This window comes from Ailuropoda melanoleuca, chromosome 13, assembly GCF_002007445.2.
Source record: "Ailuropoda melanoleuca isolate Jingjing chromosome 13, ASM200744v2, whole genome shotgun sequence".
NCBI classification, from domain to species: Eukaryota; Metazoa; Chordata; class Mammalia; order Carnivora; family Ursidae; genus Ailuropoda; species Ailuropoda melanoleuca.
In genome coordinates this window covers 20,870,921-20,888,962 of record NC_048230.1, presented here as the reverse complement: position 1 = coordinate 20,888,962, position 18,042 = coordinate 20,870,921, and the positions used below count along the sequence as shown (strand labels likewise).

Here is an 18,042-nt window from a genome sequence, read left to right as displayed (position 1 = left end):
TTATCAATTCAATTTCTTTAACAGATACACACCCATTCAAATTGTCTGTTTTTCCTTGTGTGAGTTTTGGCAGATTGTGTCTTTCAAGAAATTGGTCTATTTCGTCTAGATTGTCAGATTCGTGGGCACAGAGTTTTTCATCATATTCCTTTATTATCATTTTAATGTACACAAGATATTTCACAATGCCCTCTTTCCTCTTCTCCTTCCTGGAAGCATGCGGGGATTTTTCTCTGATTGAACCCTTTTGGAGCTCTTGGAAGTAAAATTCACAGAAGTGTAGGGCTCCTCTATACCTGGGTCCCTCTGAAATTTTTAACTTTCAGACTTTCTACACTGAGCCTCCTGAAATTCATCAGTTATACTTCAGGTTTTCCTACCTTGGCACTGATCCCTGCAGAGATTTCTGCTCAAGTAGATTGTGATTCTTGGTGTCTGCCTATCTGTCTCCAATATTGGAACAGGAGTTTGCCCTGTCATGGATCTGAGACGAACTGTTGATTTTTTCAGTCTGTTTAGCTTTTTAGTTGTTTTTAGGATGGGATTATGACTTCCAAGCTTCCTCACATGCCAGATGGGAATCATCTTTATCTTTTAAAGATATTTTCACTTGTTTGCCAGTTATTTTACAGTGCTTCAAATACGTCATTTCATTGTTTTCTCATTTCCCTCATTTCTGTGGAAATAGTAGATGTCAGTCTTATGTCTTAAAAATAGCATATAATTGGGGCTTGATTTGTAAAGATCCAATCTGATAATCTGTCTTGGAGGATTTAGATCATTTACAGTGATGTGATGATCAGTATGGTTGGGTCTAAATCTACCATCTTAATATTTGCTTTTTTTAAATAAATTTTTGTTTTATTTAAATCAATTAATTAATATATAGGGTATTATTAGTTTCAGAGGTAGAGTTCAGTGATTCATCAGTTGCATAGAACACCCAGTGATCATTACATCACATGCCCCCCTTAATGCCCATCACCCAGTTACCCCTTCCCCCAACCCACCTCCCCTTCGGCAGCCCTCAGTTTGTTTCCTATGGTTAAGAGTCTCTTATGGTTTGTCTCTCTCTTTGATTTCATCCAATTTTTCCCTCCCTTCTCCTATGATCCTCTGTTTTGTTTCTTAAATTCCACGTATGAGTGAAAGCGTATGGTAACTGTCTTCCTCTGATTGACTTATTTCACTTAGCCTAATACCCTCTAGTTCCATCCATTGTTGTTTGTTTTCTATAGGACCCATGTATTCTTTCTTTTCTCTTCTTTTCTTGCCTTTTTAAAATTAATTGTTTTAAAATATTCCTTTGATCTTTACTAATCCCTTAATATCCATATTGCTTTTAAATATTTTTAGTGGTTGTTTTAGGGCAGGAGTCAGCCCCTCGCCTGTTTTTTATGGCCCATGAAACAAGAATTTTTTTTAAATAACAGGCTTAATTTTGTAGAACAGTTTAAGAAGTACATAAAATTGTGAAGAAAGTGTGGCTTTTCCGTATGTCCTGTGCTCAGTCTTCTCTATTCCTAGCATCTTACCTTATAGAATGGTCCATATGTTACAATTAACGAACCAGTAGTAATACATTTTTGTTAATTAAGGTTCATACTTTATTCAGATTTTCTTAGTTTTTAGAAACTGTGATAAAATAAGGAGGCCCAGATGGCTCAGTTGGTTAAGTGTCTGACTCTTGATTTCGGCTCAGATCATGATCTCTGGGTGGTGGGATCGAGCCCCTCATCCAGCTCGACATTCAGTGCAGAGTCCACTTGGGATTCTCTCTCTTCTCCTCCCTCTGCCCCTCCCCCTGCTTGCACATACACACACAGTCTCTCTCTCAAATAAATAAATAAATAAACAAATAAATCCTTTCAAAGTGTGATAAAATACACATAACAAAAAATTTACCATCTTAGGGACGCCTGGGTGGCTCAGTTGGTTAAGCATCTGCTTTCAGCTCAGGTCTTAATCTTGGGGTCCTGAGATCGAGTCCCACATCAAGCTCTCTGCTCAGAGGGGACTCTGCTTCTCCCTCTCACTCTCCCTCTGTGCTCTCTCATGCTCTCCCTCTCTCTCAAATAAATAAATAAAATCTTTTAAAAAACTTACCATCCTTGCCATTTTTAAGTGCTTGGCTCAGTAGTGTTAAATATATTCACATCATTGTGCAACCAATCTCCAGAAGTCTTTTCATCTTGCAAAACTGAAACTCTATACCCATTAAACAATATCTCCCCATTTTTCCCTCTTCCATCCCCTGGCAATCACCATTTTACTTTGTATTTTTATGAATTTGATTACTCTAGATACCTTACATAAGTGGAATCACATAGGATCTATCTTTTCATGACCAGTTTATTTCACTTAGCCTAATGTCCTCCAGGTTCATCCATGTTGTAGCTGTGTCAGGATTTCCTTCCTTTTTAAGCTTGATTAATATCCCATTGTATGTATATTCCACATTTTGTTTACCCACTCATCCATCAATGATTACTTGGGAGATTTCCTCAGTTTTTACCTAATGTCCTTTTGTCATTCTGGGATACAATCCAGGATGCCACACTACATTTAAACATCATGTTTTCTCAGGCTCCTCTGGGAAGTGACAGCTTCTCAGACTTTCCTTTTTCTTTTTTTTCTTCTTTTTTTATCTCTTTCTTTTCCATTCATCCATTTTTTTATGACTTGGATGTTACTGAAGAGTAGCGGTCAGATATTTTATATAATATCCCTTTATTTGGATTTGTCTGATGTTTTTCTCATGCTTTGACTAGGGTTATGGGTTTTTTTAAGGAAGACCACACAGGGGAAGTGTCAGGGGTTTTTTGTTGTTTTTTTTTTTTAAGATTTTATTTATTTATTGGACACAGAGAGAGAGAGACAGCCAGTGAGAGAGGGAACACAAGCAGGGGGAGTGGGAGAGGAAGAAGCAGGCTCCCAGCAGAGCAGGGAGCCCGATGCGGGGCTCGATCCCAGGACTCCGGGATCACGCCCTGAGCGGAAGGCAGACCCTACAATACAGTTTATTCTTTTTTATTTAAATAGTCAATTGTCTATTAAACCAATTTTTAAGGGTGAAAAACATCTTTCATATTTAACCACATATTTTCCATTTCAGATTCTATTTATTCCTTTGTGCAGATCCAAATTTCCATCTGGCATCGTGTTCCCTCTGCCTGAAAAACTTAAATATTTGTTATAGTGCAGGCTGACTAATGACAAATTCCTTCACGTCTGTGTGTGCGGAGAAGTTTTCATTTCACCTTCCTTTTTAAGGTATTTTCACTAAGCTTAGAGATCTAGGTTGATAGTACCTTTCTTACTCACAACTTAAAAAAATTATATTCTATAGTCTTCTGGCTGTGTAGCCTCTGACAATAAGGCCGTGATGATTTTATCTCTCTGCATGTAATGTCCTTTTCCTCCTCTAGTTTCTTTTAAGATTTTCTCATTGTCACAGACATTCAGCGACTTGATGATAATCAACCTCACTATCGTTTTGTGGTGAGTGCTGAGATTCTTGGATCTTTGGGTTTCTAGTTTTTGCCAGATTTGGAGAATCTGGGGTCACTATTTTTCCATTTTCTCCTCTCTTTCAGGGCTTCCACCAGAAGTATGTTAGAGCACTTGATAGCCTCTTCTAGGTCACTGGTTCTCTTATGTTTTCAATGTGCTTCTTTTTTTTCTCCCTGTGCTTCCTTTCAGAAACATTCCACTGATATGTCGTCATATGGCTTCAAGTCTACTGATCTCTTCTTCTGCAATGTCTAATATGCTGTTAATCCCATCTATTCAAACTATATTCAAAACACATTCGGATTATATATGCTTGATTTCTTCAATTTGTCAGTCTTAAGGTTGTGTCCTTGAAGTAATGTGCCTCTTAAGATTTTTCTCTGTTTTTAATTTTTAGCCAGTTAACCTCAATGTGCCTGAGTATGGTTTCTTTGTAATTACCCTATTTAGTTTGGTGCTTATGCCAAGTATAGAGTATTTTTGGCTAGTATATTTTGGCCAGTAATATTATTTCTACCCCATTATCTCTCTCTTCTCCTTTTTGGACTCCAGAAACATATGTTAGAACTTTTGTTGTATTGCATGTAACATTAGTGCTATTTTCTGTGTTCTCCATCTTTTTTTTTTCTGTCTGTGCTTCAATCTAGGTATTTCCTGCTGAACTCCCTTCCAGCTTACTAATTCTCTCTTCTGCTCCATCTACAATGCCTTTAGATCTGTGTAATAAATTCTTAATTTTAGTTATTGTATTTTTTCCATTCTAGGATTCCATTTGATTCTTTACTGTTCATGAATCCCAGTTCTTTTATGAAACCCTACAGCTTTTTATCTATTTCTTTACACAGTAAAATCTCATTTTCAAACTGTGTCTTGATGAAAATAGCCAAATTTGAGCATCAGAAGACCTTCCAGTCTACCTAATGCCTAATCTCTGCAGTTCTGAGAAGCAAATATACAAAATAATTTAAAACAATAAGGCTTATGCCGGTGGTGTGTGTGTGTTTGTGACAGTGGATAACTGAGGACTTGCCAATGGATGAATGAGAATGGGAGGATGTGTGTATATAAAAGGTTAATCAGTTCTGAGCAATGATGAAAAGGTTTTACTATTGACCTTTATAACTGTGAAGGTTTCTACATTTGATCTGAGCTCAGAATTGAAAAACAACAACAAACTATGTCTGATAACTCTAATATCTGGATCTCCTGGGAGGTTGTATTGTCTATGATCTGTTTTTCTCTTAGGTTTCAGGCATTATTCCAGCTTCTTTACAGCCATGGTAATTAATTTTATTTAATTTGAAGCAATCTCAAACTTATAGAATGGTCCCTAATATAGTACAAAAAACTATTTCTCTGTCTCATCTGGGAGGAAATTGCCACTATCCCCCAAACACTTCAGTGCATGATCCTTGTGAAGAAGGACATCCTCTTGGATAACATCATCAAAGTCAGGAAATTAACATTGAAGCCTTACTGCCATCTAACCCACACCTCCCTTTCACGTTTCACCAGTGATCCCAATAAAGTCCTTGTAGCAAAAGAATCCAGGACAGAATCGCATTACTACCTGTGGTTCTCAGATATCTCTATTCTCCATCAACATGGAATGGTGTTTCAGTCTCTTCTTAACCTTGATGACACTCATGTAGATTATAGGCCCGTTGTTTTGTAGACGGTCTCTTAACTTGGAGTTGCCCAATGTTTCCTCCTAATTAAATTCAGATTGAGCATTTCATGTAGGAATGTCGCAGAAATGATACTGTCTCTCTCCCCTTGCATCCTATTGGGTACTGCCTGATTGTCATTTGTCCCATTACTGTGATGTTCACTTTGACTACTTAATGAAGTTGGTGTCTGCCAGCCTTCTTCACTGTAAAGTTACCTTTTTCCCCTTTACAATGGATAAATATTTTGTAGGAAAGCACTTTGGGAATGTGTAAATACCTCATTCCTCAACAGACTTTCCATGGGTTCATTTATTTATATCAGTATAGAGTCATGGATCCCTATTTTATTCAACAAGTTGGAATCTATTAATATTCATTATTTTGATGCTCAAAAGAATCAGATCCAGCCAATGGAAGTCCTTCCCAGCTGGCTCCTGCATTCTTCTGACATGTCTCCATCATTCTTTGACTACTTATTTTTAGCAGAGCTTTATTGAGTATAATTCACATACCATACAATTCACCCATTTAAAGTGTACAATTCAGTGGTTTCTAGTACATTCACAGATGTGTGGCATCACCACGGTTAATTTTAGAACAGTTTCGTTGTCTCCAGAGTAAACCTTGTAATCTTTAGCTATCTTCCTCGTATCCTCCTGTCCCCACTTCAGCCCTAGGCAACCACTAATCTACATTCTGTCTCTGTACATCTCCCTATTCTGGACTTTCACAGGAATGGAATCATATAACATGTGGTGTTTTGTGACTGGCTTTTTTCACTTAGCATCATGTTTTCAAGGCTCAACCATGCTCAAGGTAGCATGTATAATTACTTCGTTCCTCTTTATGGCTGAATAATACTCCGTTGTATGGATAGACCATGTTTTGTTTGTTTTCATCAGTTGATGGACATTCGAGTTGTTTCCACCTTTTGACTGTTATGAACAATGTTGCTATAAACATTCCTGCACAAGTCTTTGTGCGGACATATGCTTTTATTTCTCCTGGGTATGCTTAGAAATGAAATCGCTGGGTCATATGGTAACTCTATTTAATCATTCCTGAGTACTTCTTTTATTTTCTCGCACAAGATGATTCAGGCTTGTCTTGTACTTTCCCTGCCCCAGCCCTGTAATCAGCCATTTCCTGAAAGGAGTCCTGGTTTCTTCTGGTGGACAGTGGTGTTTAGAAATCAAGACTTGAGCATAGCATAACGTATAGAGTTGTCAAATCACAGTGTTGTACAGCTGAAACTAATGTTAACTGTGTGTCAACTATACTTCAGTTTAAAAAAAGGAAAGAAATCAAGACTTGGGCGCTAGCTATGCTCATTATTATTAAGATGTCACTACTCCCAAACCCTCTCGGTGGGTGAAGCTAGGAAATGTATGCATGTATACACATAAATGTACGTGCATTGACACATACACACAACATAAACACCTATGTACACACTGACATCAACATTTATTTCTGTATCTATTTATTTTGAAAATCTCAAGTTCTCACCAATACCTCCAATTCCAACCCAACACCGTAGGGTTCATTCTAGTTTTCTCCCTTCCCATATTTTTAACATCCTTTGCCAACACTGAGAAACTTGGCTCATTCTTTCAACACATTTCCTATTGGATTGGTCCCTCTATGGTTAACCAACGGCCCGCTGCCCCAGCTCCCTATGCAGACCCCTCCTGAGCCCTCCGGGGCTCCAACACTCTGCCCCAGGCCACCACGACCACCCTCTCCCCCACCTGGACATGTTCTTCACCTCAACAGGCTCTGACATCCCACACCCTTTGGATGCCCTGCCCCCGCCTTTTCAGGGATGCCCTTCTTATCCCCTGTGGACTCCCCTTCTTGGGGCTTGGCCACTGCCTCAGTCAAATGCCCCTTCAGGGTCCAACCAATCTCCCTCACGGAGCTGGCCCCCACGTGGATATCGTCCTTATCTTGTTTGGGTTTTAACATCTCACACCAGGTTGTCTTCCCCCTTGGATGCCTTCCTTTTTTCTGCTCAAGCTCTGACATTTGGGTGAGGCTATCTGCTTCCATCATTGAGCATTGACTCTCTTTTCTCGCTCTCTCTTGCTCTCTCTCTCTCTCGCCTGCCCCACTGCCCGTCCTGCTCTGGCTGTCCGCCCAAGCAAAGAAGCCCTCCTTACTTCACTGGAGCTCCCAAACCATTGCTGGACCACTGCATTCCCCAGCCCCACCCCCAGGGACATCTACCTTGCTTGGCCTATCTAAAGGCTTCTGGACTGAATTGTTCCTGAAGGGAAGGGAAGAGGAAAAGAAAGAGGAGGGCAAGGAGAAGGAGGAGATGGAGGAAGACAGCTGTCTGCCTGACAATTTTTTATTGAAAGGTCGACGTGGTGTGTGACAGGTTATAGAGGCTCCGGTTGATGTCATCTTCTTCCACAGAGAACTCCATTCCCTTCCAGGGTCCCAAGGTAAGCCAGATTGCAGCAGGTTGAAGAGTGAGCTCACTGGCCACTGAGACACCCCTCAGAAGAACTGTGCTGGGAAGGGAGAAGAGGGCCAGGAAGGTGATGTGGGGGTTCAGGAGCGCAGGGTGGGGAGAGACACTAGCCTGTGTCTGTGGGCAGACAGGAAGGAGGCCCGTCCAGTGGGAGATGTGGGCAGCACCTGGAGAACCAGGGAGGGGAGGGAGGGCAGCAGTGCGGGGCCCTGAGCCCGGGGAGGCGGGCTTTGGCCAGGAGAGGGGACCACTTCCTAGGGCGAGGAGAGGAAAGGCTCAGGCCTGCCAGGTGTCTAGGACTTTGGCTGGGACCCTGCCTGCATCTCTGTGCGGCTGAGGTGAGCTCACTGCAGGGAAGGGTAGCCCAGGGTGGGGGAAGGAGGCGGAAGGAACAGGATGGGGGGGGGAGCGTGACTCAGTGATGGGGGGTGTGTGTCAGTGAGGGAGGGGAGCTTGGTGGCAGGAGGGAGCTTAATGAGAGGAAGGACCTGGAGGAGGCCATTAATTGGAAGGGGGCTTGGAGGTCCCATCTCTTTGTCTAGACAGGGAGCACCTGAGAGCAGTAACTGTCCCTTCCCCTTTGATAATGGTCCCAACACAGAGCCTCAGAGTGGGAAGTGAAGAGGTGGCCTCTTTTCTCATTCTTTTCCAGAGAACCGGCCTGGTGGGGAGGGGGGAAGGCAGCAAGACTGCAAGCCCCAGACTTTCTGCCTCATGGTGGGTGTGGGGAAGTGAGGGTCTCTCCCTTTCTCTCTCCTCCCCTCCTCAGTTAGGCCTTTGGCCCCTGGGATCCTGGAGCAGACCAGTGTCCTGCGTGGGAGGGGAGGGGGGGTAAGGAAGGGGCTGGGGGCTTCCTCTCTGCCTCCCTCCATTCCCCACAGGTCAGGCAGGGGACCAGGCTGGATTTGTTTCCCATTTTGCTTCTGGCTCTTCTGGTGGAAAAATCGAAGCACTCCCCTTGGTACAGCTGAGGCGGAGGGGAGAAGGCGAGAGCGTGGCTGGGAGGCTGGCCTGGCGGGGAAGTTGAGGGGCAGGCGGGGCCTGGCTGGGAAAGACTGCCCCCCCCCAGCCCCCTTGTCCTACGTGGCTCTCCAGGCCCAGGCTTCAGTCCTACAAGGCTGAGGTGGGGGAGGAGGGGCCAGGGAGGAGGCCAGCCCTGGCTTGGGTTCAGCCTCAGGCCCTTAGCACCCTCTTCCCAGGCTTATTGCCAAAACAGCCTCCAAAGGGTGACTTAAAGTCCCCTTGGTGTCCTAGAAGGAACCACTGGGAAGCTGTGCAAGAGGGAGCCAAGTCGGGATAGCCCAGGGCTTTTTCCTAAGGGGGAGGCAAGCTCAGAGGGTCCCCCAGGCAGCCACTGGGCATTTCTGGACACCTGGAGACATGGGAAGCTTTTCTGTCCTTGATCCATGTCACCTTCACGACCACCCCAAGCAGCACTTTATGCCCCATTTTATAGGCGAGGAAATGGAGGCTCTAAGAAGTCAAGGTTTGCAGAGCCTCAAAGTGGCAGTCAGGATTTATGTCTGGCTCATTGGATAGTGTTCTCTCCCCAGCACTGGAAACCCCGGAAAGCCTTCCTCCCCGGGGCCCAGAGCCCCCTGAGCAGCTAGCTCTTGGTGGGCTGCCCGATCCATCGGGGAGAGCACCTGCAGGAAGCCACGGGGTGCTTTGGGCCATGCCCCTGCCTCCACGCAGCCCCGCAGTCTCTCCCACCAGCCCCAGCACCTCATCTAGCAGAGAAGAGCCGGGGAGACCTCCCACCCTCCTCCTGTGGAGCTAACGCCACCCCCACCCCCCAAGTCCATTTTTCCAGCCACCCCAGTCCCTCACCCAGGCCCCCTCTCCAGCCTGATGGAAAGAGGAGCCCAGAGAGGAGCCCAACCACTTTCCCTCTGGAATCTGCTGCCTCGGCTTTCGGATGGAGAAACCATCTGGAGTGTATTACGGGCGGCAGAGAAAGCCGAGAGCAGGAAAATGTGAGTTGGCCCCCGAGGCTCCCGTCTACAGGAAGAAGGGGCTCAGTGCTCTTCAGAGGATGGGCCGGCAGCGCCCCCCACTTTCCCAGTCCCTGGAGGGGGCAGATAAGAGATGTGCCTGGGAGAGGATGGCCTGCGGAAGACAGTGTCCAGGCCTCTGGACACGAACCTCTAATCTTACCTACTCTCCCATTTCACAGATGAAACTGAGGTCCAGAGAGGGATAGTAACTTCCCCAGGATCACCCAGCAAGTCATAAGGAACAAGGTGGGAGGGAGAGCCCTTCCACATATACTTACATGTCAATGGACTGGACATCCCCAGAGTTGGGATGGGGGCGCAAAAGTTGGAAATGGGGGCAGGCTAGAGGCTGGAGGATTTTTCTCTCCCTCGGTTTCAAATGAGTGAAGTAAAGGGGCAAAGGCCAATGAAAACAGGAAGGAAGATCCTTCGCTTTTTCTGGGTCTCCATTCCTCGCCTCCCATTCCCAGTCCCAGTCCTGCCCCACTTGTCGCCTTCCCCTGTGCCTGGTTCCCGAGGCTGGCAGGGTCCCCGGGGGTGAGGGCCCTGGAGGATCTCCCTCAGGGTGGGGGTGGGGGGGGCCCAGAGCCCTTCCCCCGTGCGGGCCCCAGCTCCAGACGTGGCAGGGCCAGCAGGAGTGAGGTTTCTCTGCTCCCTCCCAAGTGCTGTGCTGGCGGCTCCCGAAATAAAAATCAAATGTGGGCTTGGCAGAGGGAGCGGGGTGGGAGAGCAGCCGGCAGCGCTGGGCTTCATTCTTTCCATTGTAACTTCACCTCCTAACCTCTGGCATTTTAATTATTCTCCTACCCGCTTGCTTCTGCTGGGGCCAGAGGGTGAGGTCACCCTTTCCTCTAGCCATCAAAGGGGCGGCACGGCCTGGACCCCCAGCCCCCATCCTGCTCCCCAAAAGCTGGGGGGGGCGGGGGCAGGTCAGGGGCACCGGCCTAGGTGCTCCCTTCTGCTTCTGCTGGTCCCTGAGGGTGCCTGGAGAGGGCCAGGCTCCCAGATCTCCAGCCGGGAACCTATGGTGCCGTGTGTGAATCATTGGGTCCGTACACCCACTGCTCTGCTGAACGGCGGCCACCGTCTTCAGCCGACACATGACCAGCCCACCGCCCATTTTGTGGATGCTGCAGACATGCTCAGTGTGTGCAGAGCAGGGCCTAGGACCCGGTCTGCAGCTCCTGGTCTGCACTCTTGCCAAACCCACGAAGAGGGCAAGAACAGCTCAGTCCTGATCATTTGCTTCCTCTCCCCAGGGTGTCCATTTTTTTCCCCATGGTAAGTGATTTAAAGCATTATTTTCATATTAAAACATACAAGGACATAGTATGCGGTAGGGAGTAAAACGCCCTATGAATTTTTTTTACAAGTTCTCAGAAAAGATCCCCACTTGGGACTGTCCACAGATGCCTGGGAACAGCCTCTTCCCCCTGGGCCTGGCCACGAAGCAGGAGGAGACAGTGGGCATATCTGCGTGTGGCCAGTTTGTTCGGACCCCAGGCTGCTGCCGAAGACGCTGCTGGGTGAGGGGGGGCAGCCGTGGCGCATGCTGGGAGGCAGAGGCCCAGAGCCGAGCCCTCTGCTGATTCTCGAGTCTCCCGAGAAGGTCCGTTTCCACGGGACAAGCAGCACAGGCCCAGGGCGGCCTCAACTTGGACCCCAGGGCCAGCAACCCAAGCAAGGCCCCTGCTTGTCCCCAGGTCCTGGCAGCTCCCCGACCCCACTGCCTCACTGCCCCGCCCTGGGACGAAGGCCTCTGCCTTCCTCCTTCTTGCCCCGTCAGTCTCCCCTGAAGGAATGTTCCACCAACAAACAATTCCCATGCACCTATCCTGCCTGTGCCAGGCCTTATCGTGGGCAGTTATGGCCTCTGTCCCAGGAGAGCTTCTGGAAGCAAGGAGTGAAGTGCGGTGCAATGCACTCAATGCAGTGTGTTGGGGGCTGGGCGTGGGGGCGGGTACTCCTGGGAGAGAAGTCCTGAGCCAAGCTCAGGGAGCAGAGCATCAGATCAGACTTCCCAGTCTGGAGCCCTGAGGGAGAGCGTGGCTGGCCTGGGGAGCAGCCCCTGCAACAGCCCAGCATGAGCAAGAACCCAGTACAGAAGCTGCCTGTGTAGAGGCTGCAGGGGGTGGGGGGGTTGGGGGGACAAGGGAGGAGGGAGATGCAGGAGCGCTTAGAGTGGCAGTGGGGGTGGTCAGATGAGAGGATCAAATGTGTGTTCTGGGAAGATTTCAGGGTGATGTATGGTGGACTGGCTGGAAAGTGATCAGCGTGGAGGAGGGGCGGCCCCTAGAAGGCTGCCACCCGCGGTCCAGGTGGGAGGTGACAGTGCCCAGGCCCAGGCCAGTGGCAGCAGGGTGGAAAGAGATGGCCAGATTGACAGAGATATAGGAGGCCAAAGTCACAGGACTCGGTGACAGATGGGCAGAGGGATAAGGGCTGGCTCCTGGCTTTCTGGATTGAACATCTGGCCGGGCGTTTTTCTGCCGAACGCAGTGATCCACCTCACGGGGCTTCCCAGGCGGCTGGAGGTGTGAAGGGCCCCCCGGAAAGAGGGCCGAGAGAAGAGGCCAGGCCCAAACCCGGGGCAAGACAGAGAAGACAGTGCCCCTGAGGGGGTAGAGAAGGAGGAGCCGGAGAGGGAGGTGGGAAACCAGGAGAGGAGGGGGCCGCCAAAGTCCCCAAAGGAGGAGGTCTCCTTAAAGGCCAACAATGTCAACAGCCACACAAGTAAAGCAGGCTGAGGCCCGGAAGGGACACATTGTCTAGGGACCAAGAAGCCTTTGCCTTTTTCTGACCCTTGGTCATGGTTTCTCCCTGGCTTCAACCTCCGCAGCTCTCTGTTCCCAGATCCCACCATCCTCTCCATGCCCCAGGCTCCCCCACCCTTCCATGCCCCTCACTCTTCCCCCGGTGCCTCTTTCACCTCACTCCTTCTCTCCGACCCGAAGACTCCACATCTTTCTAAGAGGAACTCCATGCCCCCCCTCCGCCACTTGGGTCCTGGCTACCGTCCCAGGCTTCTGAAATCACCCACCACCACCACCAACAGTATATACCATTACATACACCTCTCACCAGAGAACCACGCAGATCCAGAAGCTGGGCCGGAGACGAGCACACACCCCACCTCTGGCCTCCTGGGTAACTCACAGTCTCCTAGATGAAACCCCAGTGGGCTGCCGGGCTCCAGGCTGGCTCCAGGCCAGCCTGGCCCCCAGGGGCTTCTGGCCTAAAGGAGAGAGAAAAGCAATGACCCCAGCAGGCCCGTGCAGATTGAGAGGGGAGGCCCAGAGAACAAGCTACGGGAGTTTGGATCCAGCAAAGGGACCCTAGCAGACTTCACAGAAAAGGCGACTGACTCTGCCTGGGGCTTGAGAGGACTAGCAGGATTTGGTCAAGTGGCCATGGCAGCAAAAGGAACCACAGGAGGAGGGGAGGGTGAGAGGGGTGTGACCGTGGAAAGGGGCCCACGTTTGCACGGCATCCGGTAGCTCGGTGTGGCTGCTGGCCGCAAAGAGGGGGCAGGAGGCTGCAAGGTGAAGGGGCCAGAGCACAGGGGTGTGGGGTACCCAGGGAGACCTCAGACTGTGTCCCCCACTGCCTCTTGACCTGGGGCTCTCCAACCTGGCGCTGCTTCCCTCCTCATTCATTCATTCATTTATTCACTCATTCGGGAAATTTCCTCCTCTGTGCCAGGTAAGTGCTGACGACACTGGGAGGGCCAAAATAAAGTCCCTGCTGTCCCAGAGTTTAAGTTCCAGGAAGAGACCCAGACTCTAAAGCCATAAACAAATACAGACTAAAAATGAAGATCATGATAGGGGTTGTGAAGAAAATAATGACTGGCCACTGAGAGTAGAGCCCGTGACCCAGGGCTCCTCTGTGCGGGCAGAGCCTGCGTCTCCATCAGACGTGGAGCCCCGCACGTCTGCGGAAGGACAGAGAAGGGAGCATCTGGAAGCAAGAGCTGGGTGCGCAGAGAGCTCCCACGAATGGCTGCTTCCCCTGCCATTGAGCCTCCAGCAGGGCCCCCCTTCCTCCAGCAGTGCCCACCGCGCGCTAACTGCTGCCCCCACCACAGCCGCCACCACATCCTTCAGCAGCCACCGCTGTCGGTGCCTAAGACCCATAAGCCGGAGCCCTGGCCAGCAGGTGCAGGGGGCCCAGGGAGGGCTCTGCAGACGGACCCAGGATCCGAGGGTGGCCGCAATCTTGGAAAGGAACCCCCCTTCCCAGACAGGCCTGAGGGGGAGGGCTTCTCTCCCCCCTCCCCTCTAACCTCTGCCCCATTAAACCCTTAAATTAACCTCAGCCCCACCCGAGCTGGAGAGAGTGCCCCAAAATAAATCTTAAATTACATGCTGCCTGGGGGCAACCACAACTCTCCTTCTTCCCTCTCCAGCAAGTAGATCCACCCTGACCAAAGCTGGGGGGCCTCCCCCCAAAATGGCTATTTATGCAGCTCCCCTCTTTGTCGTCTGGCCCTGCTGTCCTTTGGTGGGTGAGGCCCAAGCAGGCTACACAGCTCTCCCAGGAAGTTGAAGTCAGTGGGGGAGGCTGTGAGACTCCCCAGGGTCTGACCGGGCATGGGGATATCATTTACGGTCCCTGTCAGGAGACTTTGGGAGGGCTGCTAACAGTTACACCCAGGCAAGGGCATAGATCTGGATCTTGGGCACGCTGGGCTTCTGGTCACCCAGGAATGGGGCCCGGACTGCACTCACTCTCCCCGAATGCAAGTTTCTCAGGAATGAGAGAGAGAGAGAGAGGTGCCTTCACCCCCTGGTTGCCAAGCGAGCAGTTCTGAAGATGGGCAGCCCCTCCCCCCCAACCTGGCAAGGGCAAGATGGCTCCGGCTCCAAGGACCCCAAGCACAGGGGGATTTTGGTGTGGGGGGCTGGGCAAAGAAAGTGGGAAGCTGGACGTGGTTATTTTGAGACCACAGGGCCAAGCCAAGGACCTCCCTGGAAAAACCACCTTCCGTTCTGGGAACCCAGCTCCGGGTTGGAGCTGCTTCCCTCAAGGACTACAGAGAAGGGAGGGGAGGGAAAAGGCGAAAGAGAAGGAACGAGAAGACAGTGGGAGATAGAGAGGAACAGAGGAACAGAAGTAAGGGAAGACACAGACCCAGAAACACCCAGGTGCGTGACACCACGGAGGCCGGGAGGACAGGGCGGGCCCCGCCTGGCAGCACCCGGCCTCTGCTTCGTGGCACCTGTGAGCCTGGACACCTGGCCCGTGCCCCCTGGTCCCCTCTGCCCTGCTTGTCAAGAGTGTGGGTGAGAGGTCTCCAGGCCGGCCCGGGGTGGGGGAGCAGGGGTGGGGGGGAAACCTCCTGCTGCTCCTCCCTGCCCCACCCCTGCCGGGGGGGGGGGCCCTCCCCTCCGCTCCCACTGGCTGCCCCTCAGAAGGCTTCCTGGGGGCTGAGGCTTCTCTGGCCTCTCCGTTGCCCTGCAGGGGGAGCCACAGTGAGTTCAGAGGGTGGACAGGTAGATAAGTGCCCCCTCTCTCTGTGGCCTCAGCCCCAGAGGAGGGGAGGGGACTGGTGCTGAAGGAGGGGGTGAAGGGGGGGTAAGGAAGTGGGGAGGCCAGGAGAACCCGCCCCCCAGGAGCTGGCTTCCAGGTCTGAGTCCCAGGAGGAGAGAGTGAGGTGGCCCAGGGATCGGGCAGTGGCTGTGGTACGGCTGTGTCTGAGGGTCAGGTACACGTCCAAGTTCATACCTCACGCATGTGATTTAGGGGACAGGGCTCGCCCACGGACTGAGAAGGGAGTGAACAGGACAGAACAAGAGAAGCGGGTCAGGGGCCACCACTGAAAGGATATTTGCATTCACAAATGAAGTGGGTGCCAAGAACTGTGCCGAGATCCTAGAGGAGAGAGTAGTTGGGGGGTGGTGGTGGGAGGGAATAGAAGATTCCACCAGTGCTGCCTGGGAGGGGTGAGGATTCCTGCAGTGTGTGGGGGGGTGCCAGTTACAACAGCCCCTCCCCCTTATAGGTGGTAACATGTTGTGTCCCTATTAAACTTGATTATCCAGCCACTTACCAGGTCCCCATAACCCCTACCTGCCCAGAAAACCCTGTTTATGGGGCCTGGGGCATCGGACCTGCCGTTCAGCTGGAGGAGGTCACCCAAACCACAGCAGAGCCTGGAGTGGAGAAGCAGTGCCTAGCGCGGCGGGCACCGGCTCAGACACTTAGTGCCCTGTTTACCCTGGCATGGGCAGCTGGCACAGGTGGGGCTCTCCAGGGAGCGGCCAGAGGCACGGCCAGCAGACCCACCTGGAGGCCAGAAAGGAGGCCAGGACTCCGCAGCTGGGGGAAGGGTGCAGGGAGAGACATCCAGCACAGCTGCAAACCTGGACCTCGCACCGCTGCACATGGGGCATGAGCCCCCCAAAGCTCCTCGGCCTCTCAGCTGCGCGGCAAGAGATGATCTCACGGGCCAGGCGGGGCCCAGGGAGTGGGGAGGCTGGAGGAGGGGGAAGAAGCCCCAGGACTTTGGAGCCCTGTTCTGGTGGGCCTGGACGCCTCTGGACTCCCAGGTCTGCGGGACTGACCCACCCAAAGGCACATGGAGCTTCGCTTAAGCACGCACCATCACAGCCCCCCACGCCGCCAATCACCACACCCGTACTATCTCCATGTTTCTCCTCCATCATACAGACCATAGACACCATGCCCCACCGCCCAGTGTACCCGGCGTGCACAGGGGCTTCTAATATTCCGCACACAGATACAGCTTACAGGGGTCAGACACACGATGCTCGCCCCGATCCCCCCTACCCCACATGGACCTACACTCCAGCAGCAAGGTCCTACACACGTGCACGCACACACACACACACCCTCCTCCCAGCACCACACCCACCAAAGGAGCCAGGAGGGGTCTAACATTTCAGTCCTGAGCTTCTCCGCCTCTCCCCCCATCTCTATCCCCCCTCCCACCCTCCTCTATCCACCCCCTCCCCACTCACTGCCCCCTCCTTCTGCCTCTGTCTCTTGGTCTCTGGGCGACCTCCTAGCAGAGCCCCCTACCCTGGAGCCTCGTTCTCTCCTCTGTCCATCTGCACCCAGGTTGCACATCTGGGCGGCTCCTGGCAGCTCCACCCGCCCAGCCCAGGGGGGCTCCAGAGCAAGGGGAGCTGCAGCCGACAGTTGCTGGGGGGGGGCTCACTTCCCCCTGCTTGTCATCCCCCCCCACATGGACCGCCCACCCCTCCCCACTCCGGGCTGAGTCATCCCCACATCTGGAGCCTCAGCACATCTGGAAGAGCTGAAGCCTGTGCAGCCAGCTCCACGTGGACACCCCTCCCCCACACTGCATTTCACTCCCACCCCTCACAGAAGCTGGGGTCACCCCCTCCACCCCGACCTGGGCCGGCCTGCGTCACCTAGCAGGCAGGCAAGCGTCCCAGAGCCAGTCTCTGCAACAGGACGTCTACTGACACTGTCTCCCTCCCAGGTGACAGTGACCTTGGCCCCTTGGTGCCCACGGCACCGGGCAGGCAGGACCGCGCTGGCCTTGGGGGAGGCCAGGCCCCAGGCTGGGGGAGGCCAGCGAGCCCCAGTGAGGAGGCAGTGGTTTGGCCCAGCAGGCAGAGGCAGTTTACCCTGGCCCGGGGCCGTGAAGCCAAACATCGTTCCCTAACCTCGCAGACACATCAAAGCCGGCCAGGAAGGGGCCCTTCAGCAGAGGAAACCTGCAGTCCTGGCCGCCTGACAGCTTGGCTCCGGGCGTAGGACCACCCTGTCCCACTCAGCAGCCCAGGTTCAGCTGGGGCACAAGCGGCTGGGGCCGCGGGGCAGAAGAGGACGCTTCTAGCCCCTCCCCACCTCCCCCAGTGCTGCAGACAGACTGGGGACTGGCCCGGGTGGGGAGGGTGGCACCACGGGCACCGCGGTTTAGCGTTGGCCCCTAGAACCGGGCTCCCTCCCAAATCTGCCCCTTCCTACCCTGCAGGCAGGCCAGGCCAGTCCTACGGGCTTACTTGGTACCACAGCCTAGAGGAGGAGGGCGGCCTCCACTGTTGGGGCCCTGACTTCATCATCCCCCAGGCTCCCCTGTGGGGGGTGGGGAAGGACCTCTCCACGTGGATGAGGGAGGATGGAGAGGGCAGGGGGCTTCGGCTTCGGGAAAAGAAGGAAAATAGAAGCCCAAGAGGAATGGGGAGACGAGAACTGGGAGGCAAGCCACGGGGCCTCTCTCCAGGGATGGCAGGGGCTGGAGGCGGAAGAGGGGCTGGGAGGCGCTAACAAGGGAGGGAGGAGTGCTAACAGGGCCACTGGGGTGAGGGGGATCCTGGAGGCCGCCCCCTAACGGCTGGCCTGGTGATAAGGCGGGGGAAGGGGGGCGAGGAGGGGGGGCCACCACATC

General features: G+C 52.1%; 2 non-coding genes across 2 annotated transcripts; both read left to right on the top strand.

Moving 5' to 3' along the window:
• Positions 1-4,378: 4,378 nt before the first annotated feature.
• LOC117795842 lies at positions 4,379-4,458 on the top strand. Its single transcript, XR_004619996.1, has one exon. It is a non-coding gene; the product is annotated as a small nucleolar RNA U2-19 (small nucleolar RNA).
• A 139-nt stretch (positions 4,459-4,597) lies between these two features.
• LOC117795840 lies at positions 4,598-4,667 on the top strand. The gene has a single exon (XR_004619994.1). It is a non-coding gene; the product is annotated as a small nucleolar RNA U2-30 (small nucleolar RNA).
• The last annotated feature ends 13,375 nt before the right edge of the window (positions 4,668-18,042 follow it).